The following is a 7,763-nucleotide window of genomic DNA, read 5'->3' on the forward strand; positions in this document are numbered from 1 at the left end:
GAGCCCCGAGGCAAGTCCCGAGATCCCGAAGATCCCGAGAAGTGCGGTTTCCGAGTCGAAGCTCTGCCCGCGAAAAGTTCGATTTTTGTGAAGATCTTCCAGATCTGCTGTGGATTACTACTTCTATAAGCCGTAGTGCTGTCAGATCATCTTCTGATCAAGTGAGTGTGTAGTTATTTTCTTCCAAATACAATAATATGAAGTATTATATATAAAATACGTGCTATGTGTATATATTTGGTTGTGTTATGTGTGAATGAGTATTCACTCTCTTCTATCTTATAGATCTGCTTATTTCTTTATGAGATATGTGTTATGTGTGTGTGTGCCTCATCTGTTATGTGATATATGTGTTGATTTAAGGCATGCTATACAGGTTTTCTTTAAACTATGTATACAAATGTATATTTTTATCTACTAATATGTTGGGTAGAACATGGGTAGACAGTTGGTGTGTAATAAACAGATGAGAGGCCTCGTTGTTGTTTGATTGAGTCATCTAGCGGAGTTTAGATGACGACCATTGGCTATTCTAGACAGTCTTGTGGAAACATTAGCAGGTTCGCCACCTGTAGGTGTTAATGAACTTGGGTGTTCATTCGCTGTACTCCATCCCCCTCATGGTTGCCTTATTTGACTTATATTGCTGAGGTACCCCCGAAGCATGTGTTGTCGCCCCGATGAAATATTCTTAGACTAGGTCCCTTATGTTAGTTGTTTTAGGGACATTAAAGTGAGAATAACGGGAATGGGTAATTGGGTTATTGTTGGTTGGTGAAAATTAAATATGATATTTATTGTGGGTTGAAAACCCTATATGCTCACCAGGCTCTCAAGCCTGACCCACTCAGTTTTAAATTGTATTACAGGTAGTGGCGGAAGGGCATGAGATGGATGAACCATCAAGTTGTTTTGTTTACAAGTCTGCATATGTTTATATTTGTTATATGACTTGTAATGTATTCGTTTATGCTTATTGGTCTGTATCGGAACATGACACCCCGAGTTTTGATTATAATGAAAATACATTTCTTTTATGAAATGCTTCGGTAAACAATGTTTTATCATGTTTTGTTTTTGGGAACAAATTCCGCAACTTTTTAAAATCAAAAGGATTTACTCTGAAAATATTTACAAGCATAAATGAAAATCGGTCTTTTCTGGCCGAGATTTTGGGGATGTCACAGTTGGTATCAGAGCATTAGTTTAAGCGAACTAGGAATTTGTAGGATTTCTAGACTTAAACTTAGAATGCTAAGTGAAGTTTTGAGATGTGTGTCTGTTGTGATTTAGACACGAGCACTAGTTTATTTTAGGAAAGTTGCCTAAAATGCTTTATGTGCTAAATGTTATATGTTGCCATATATGATATTATTTGCTCGGATCTATGGTCTGTTGCCGACCGGATCTAGAAACCTTAGGTGTGTAGGATTCTAAGCGTACGTCTACGATATTAGAACTAGCATGTAAACGTTTCGGAGTGATAAGGATGATTTGAATATCTATCATGATTGAGGATCTAATTTCACCTTATGTGGTGTGTAGATCAAAATGGTGAGAACAAGAAGTGGAGTTGGAAATGCTGACAAAAACAGGAATCAACCACCAGTGATTGAGCCAATACCTGTCGTAGCAGCAGCACCTGAGCCAATAACCATGGCTGGTGTGCAATTGATGATTCAGACGATGTTGGATCGTCAGATGGATGAAACTAGACGGTTGCTTCAACAGAATCGTGAAGAACTGTCGATTCGTGTGGAAGAGCCTGAATTAAATGAAGGGCACTCGGAAGGTGGAAACTTCAGTGGGTCTATTGGTCAAGCCAACCCACCGATAGTTAGGCAAGATAACCATGATGGAAGTAATGATGGAATGGGATGCAAGTACAAGGACTTTTTGACTTGCAAACCATCGACCTTCAATGGAAAGGAGGATCCGATTGGGGTTATGGATTGGATCTCCGAAATGGAGCTAGCCTTCATGACGTGTGGCTGCAGAGGTAAGTTGCAAACTATCTATGCCGTGCGTCAATTCCGAGGTGGAGCCGTTCGTTGGTGGAACACTCTAGGGAAGACCTTAAACCCTAATGAGCCACTGCAATTGTCATGGGCAGAGTTCTTGGTGCAGTGCAAGCGCAAGTTCTGCTCGGCTCAAAATCTGTTGGAGTTGGAGAATAAGTTTTTGACATTGACGAAGGGTAGCATGTCAGTGGATGAGTACACCAATAACTTCACCGATAAGATGGAGTTTGTCTTGCGTATCGTTCCAGACGAGCTGACAAAGGTGGATCGGTATGCGAAGGGACTTCCATGGGAGTACGAGGTGCCAGTACGTCAGGCACTTACTCTAGAGGCAGCTATCTGGGCTGCCAAGTCTGTGGAGAACATGATCAAGGGGAGAACCACCATCAAGTTTGAGGTTGGTGAGAAAAGGAAGTTTGAGGGAACATCTGGTTCCAGTAAGAAGAGCAAATTTTCGAAATCTGATTCGAAAAAGTTTGGAGGAAAAGGAGGCGAAGCAAAGTGGTGTGATAAGTGTAAGAAAAAGCACTTTGGGAAATGTAGCGAGGATGTGACCTGCTACAAGTGTGGAAAGGTTGGACATTTTGCCAATGAATGTCCGAACAACAAAAGGATGTGTTTTGGTTGCAATGAAGAGGGGCATATTTTGAAAGACTGTCCGAAGAAGAAGGAGGCAGCTAGGCCCAACATTCCACCAAAACCGAAGGCGAGAGCCTTCCAGATGACACTTGAGGCTGCGAAAGATGAAGCTGATGTCGCTTCAGGTACCTTTCTCGTAAACGAATTACCTGCTCATATATTGTTTGATTCTGGAGCCAACTACTCCTTTATTTCGCATGAGTTTGGTAGAAAGCTAGCTTTGCCTATTGATAGACTAGATAATGCTTTATTAGTCGAAGTAGCTAGTGGCAAGTTTGTACCTGTTAGCCATCGTATGAAAAACGTCTTGATCGACCTTAATTGGAATAAGTTCCACGAGTCGTTATTGCCTATCGAACTTAATGGTTTCGACATCGTCTTGGGAATGGATTGGCTTAGCGCCAATGATGCCAAAATTTTATGCAAGAAAAAGATAGTTAAAGTAAACCCGCCTGGAAAAGATTCGTTTATGGTGTATGGAGACAAACGCAGAGTAAATTCTGGAATCATTTCTCTAATGAAAGCCAGAAAGTGTTTGACCAAGGGATGTACATCATATTTAGCATTCGTGATTGATGCTAAGAAAGAAAAGAAGGTGATGCAGAGTATTCCAGTGGTGTGTGATTATCCGGAAGTATTTCCCGAAGATCTTCCTGGATTGCCACCTGATAGACAAGTGGAGTTCAGAATAGACTTGTAACCAGGAACCACGCCAATAGCAAAAGCACCTTATCGATTAGCACCGACGGAGATGAAGGAGCTGATGATGCAACTTCAAGAGTTATTGGACAAAGGTTTCATTAGACCTAGTTCATCGCCCTGGGGAGCTCCGGTGTTATTTGTGAAGAAGAAAGATGGAAGTATGAGAATGTGCATCGATTACAGAGAGCTGAATAAGGCAACAATAAAGAATAGATATCCGTTGCCGAGGATTGATGACCTGTTTGATCAATTGCAAGGTTCGAGCTATTTCTCGAAGATCGATCTTAGGTCAGGATATCATCAGCTAAAAGTAAGAGAGCAAGATATCGAGAAGACTGCATTCAGAACTAGATATGGACACTACGAGTTCTTGGTTATGTCGTTTGGACTAACCAATGCTCCAGCAGCGTTAATGGATTTGATGAATAGGGTTTGTAACCCGTTCCTTGATAAATCCGTGATAGTGTTCATAGACGACATTCTGATTTACTCGAAAAGCCAGGAGGAGCATGGCAGACACTTGCGAGAAGTGTTAGAAGTTTTGAAGAAGGAGAAGCTTTATGCGAAGTTCTCCAAATGTGATTTTTGGATTCGTGAGGTCCAATTCATGGGTCACGTGGTCAACCAAGAAGGGATAATGGTTGATCCAGCGAAGATCGAAGCTGTGACGAAGTGGGAACAACCGAAAAGTCCCACGGAGATTCGAAGCTTTTTGGGATTAGCCGGATATTACCGCAGGTTTATCCAAGGCTTTTCTTCGATTGCTACTCCATTGACAGCTTTGACCCACAAAGGAGCTACTTATGCTTGGAGTGAGAAGCATAAAGAAGCATTCGAGAAGTTAAAGAAGAAGCTATGCGAGGCACCGATACTTTCTCTACCCGATGGAGTTGAAGACTTCGCTGTTTATAGCGATGTGTCTGGTGTTGGATTGGGTTGTGTTTTGACCCAAAGAGAAAAGGTGATAGCATATGCGTCTCGACAGCTGAAAGAGCATGAAAAGAATTACCCGACTCATGATTTGGAGTTGGCAGCGGTAGTTTTCGCTCTAAAAATATGGAGGCATTACCTCTATGGCACGAAGTGCAAACTTTTCACTGATCATAAGAGTCTCCAATATCTCTTTAATCAGAAAGAATTGAATATGAGGCAACGACGCTGGCTAGAATTACCTAAAGACTACGACTGTGAGATACTTTACCACCCCGGTAAAGCTAATGTTGTTGCTGATGCTCTCAGTCGGAAAGTCAATCTTGAAAGGAAAAGGCCAAGAGCGTTGAGAATTGAAGTTGTCTCGACTATTGTGGAAAGTATAAAGAAAGCTCAAGAGGAAGCTTCTGAGAAAAATGACCGAAAGGAGGAACGTTTGGGTAAAACGTTGGTGTTTGGTACTAACGGTCATGGACTGAAGGTATTCCAAGATCGTATTTGGGTACCTAAGTCAGGAGGAATTAGGGATCTTCTGATGGAAGAAGCTCACAAAACCATGTACTCAATTCATCCGGGTAGCACTAAAATGTATAGGGACCTGAAACCCTACTACTGGTGGCCGACGATGAAGCTTGATGTTGCAAAGTATGTGGCCGAGTGTGTGACTTGTGCGAGAGTCAAGACACAACATCAGAAACCTTACGGGAGTTTAGAACCATTGCCTGTGCCTATGGGTAAGTGGGAAGACATTGCTATGGATTTTGTCACTAAACTGCCCAGAACAAAGAATGGTCACGACATGATTTGGGTGGTCGTTGATCGATTCACTAAGAGTGCGCATTTCATAGAGGCCAGGGAGAAATGGTCTATGGAAAAGCTTGCGAATTCTTACGTGAAGGAAATTGTGAGGCTTCACGGTGTTCTGTTAACGATTGTATCGGATCGTGATAGCCGTTTCACCTCAAGGTTTTGGAAAAGTCTACAAGAGGAAATGGGTACCAAGTTATGTTTAAGCACAGCTTACCATCCGCAGACTGATGGTCAGAGTGAAAGAACAATACAAACACTTGAAGATATGCTGAGAGCATGTACCTTGGAATTCCTAGGTAATTGGGATGAACATTTACCGTTGGTAGAATTTTCCTATAATAATAGTTTTCACTCGAGCATTAAGATGGCACCTTTTCAAGCTTTGTATGGACAGAAATGTCGTACGCCGTCTTGTTGGCTTGAGGCTGGGGAAAAGCAGTTTATGGGACCGGAGTTGGTTCATCAAACTGCTGAAAAGTTAAAAATAATTAGTGAAAGAATGTTAGCAGCTCAAGATCGTCAAAAGAGCTATGCTGACAAGAAGCGAAGACCGATGACTTTTGAGGTTGGAGATTCGGTTTTGCTTAAAGTCTCGCCGTGGAAGGGACTTACAAGATTTGGAAAAAGGGGAAAGTTGAGTCCAAGGTTTATTGGACCGTTTAAAGTTCTTTAGAGGGTTGGGAACCAAGCTTACAAGCTCGAATTACCCGAAGAGCTGAATGGAATTCACAACACTTTTCATGTGTGTTATTTGAGGAAGTTCACGGGAGAAGTTCCCGATATAATTCCAATTTCTGAATTGAGAATTGATGAGAACAAAAGGTTGATTGAAGAACCAGAGGCAATTGTTGACCGAAAGACTAAGAAGTTGCGACGCAAAATGGTTGGGTTAGTGCTTGTCCGATGGAAACACACGAATGGGTCGAATCTCACCTGGGAGACGGAGAGTGACATGTTGAGTCGCTATCCGCATTTGTTTGTTGATGTGTGATTCCGGGGACGGAATCATTCTAAGGTGGGGAGAATTGTAACGCCTGTGTTTCCGGGCTTGCCACTTTTAGCAATGTAATAGTCTAGGTTAACCTTTGTAACCCGTTTTGAAATAATGAGATTTTATTATTTGAGTATTATGTGTTTTGTGCTTAATTGCTTAATTATGTGGTTTGATTAATTAAGAATAAAAACAAGCGTCAAAATTTAAGTGTAAAATAAACTTAATATATTTGGTTAATGTTGTAGTAATTGAAACGAGGTTTCCGAATATATATAGAACGCCCAAATCTGACTTCGTATGAGGAAGTTATGATTTATCGAAGTTCCGGCTTAGCGGTATACAACCTGTTTTACTCGATTTGAGATCGAGCGGTTGTTAGCCGAAGCAATCTAAATGAGAATCGAAGATCTCATTGTTGGTATCGAAACGATAAAAAGTTAGGCGAGAACGGACGTCAAACGAAGAAGTTATGAATTTATAATGAAAGTTTCTGTCCCGGCCTATTAAAAATAATTAATAAAAATAAATTCGAAATTAGCCGACGGAGTCTAAACAAAAGTTGTAGAGCGTAGTCTCACCTTCGCGTGGATATAAAGAACGTCGAAAACGGAGTTCGTATGAAGAAGTTATGAATTTCCGAAGATTATTAATCATTTTGTATTTAAATTTAAATCAAAATTCGGAAGCATTATCTGAAGGAGTCACCGATCTGATCCGAGGTACGCCCCGCGTACTCGAGTACGCCCCGCGTACTCCGAGGGATGTCGACACTCGCACTCGAGCACTTCGGATACGTAAGCAATGACGTTTTGGGCAGTACGCCCCGCGTACGCCGAGGCTCCAGCCTCCTATAAATAGGAACCGAAGGCAGCCGACCCAATTGCCAATTTCTTCTCTTCTCTCTCCCGTTTTGCATCGTTTTGCGTGCCATAAATACCCCGAAGCCCCGGTATCATACTCGAGCCCCGAGGCAAGTCCCGAGATCCCGAAGATCCCGAGAAGTGCGGTTTCCGAGTCGAAGCTCTGCCCGCGAAAAGTTCGATTTTTGTGAAGATCTTCCAGATCTGCTGTGGATTACTACTTCTATAAGCCGTAGTGCTGTCAGATCATCTTCTGATCAAGTGAGTGTGTAGTTATTTTCTTCCAAATACAATAATACGAAGTATTATATATAAAATACGTGCTATGTGTATATATTTGGTTGTGTTATGTGTGAATGAGTATTCACTCTCTTCTATCTTATAGATCTGCTTATTTCTTTATGAGATATGTGTTATGTGTGTGTGCCTCATCTGTTATGTGATATATGTGTTGATTTAAGGCATGCTATACAGGTTTTCTTTAAACTATGTATACAAATGTATATTTTTATCTACTAATATGTTGGGTAGAACATGGGTAGACAGTTGGTGTGTAATAAACAGATGAGAAGCCTCGTTGTTGTTTGATTGATTCATCTAGCGGAGTTTAGATGACGACCACTGGCTATTCTAGACAGTCTTGTGGAAACATTAGCAGGTTCGCCACCTGTAGGTGTTAATGAACTTGGGTGTTCATTCGCTGTACTCCATCCCCCTCATGGTTGCCTTATTTGACTTATATTGCTGAGGTACCCCCGAAGCATGTGTTATCGCCCCGATGAAATATTCTTAGACTAGGTCCCTTAT

The sequence above is a fragment of the Lactuca sativa genome, chromosome 8 (genome assembly GCF_002870075.4).
Source record: "Lactuca sativa cultivar Salinas chromosome 8, Lsat_Salinas_v11, whole genome shotgun sequence".
Lineage (NCBI taxonomy): Eukaryota > Viridiplantae > Streptophyta > Magnoliopsida > Asterales > Asteraceae > Lactuca > Lactuca sativa.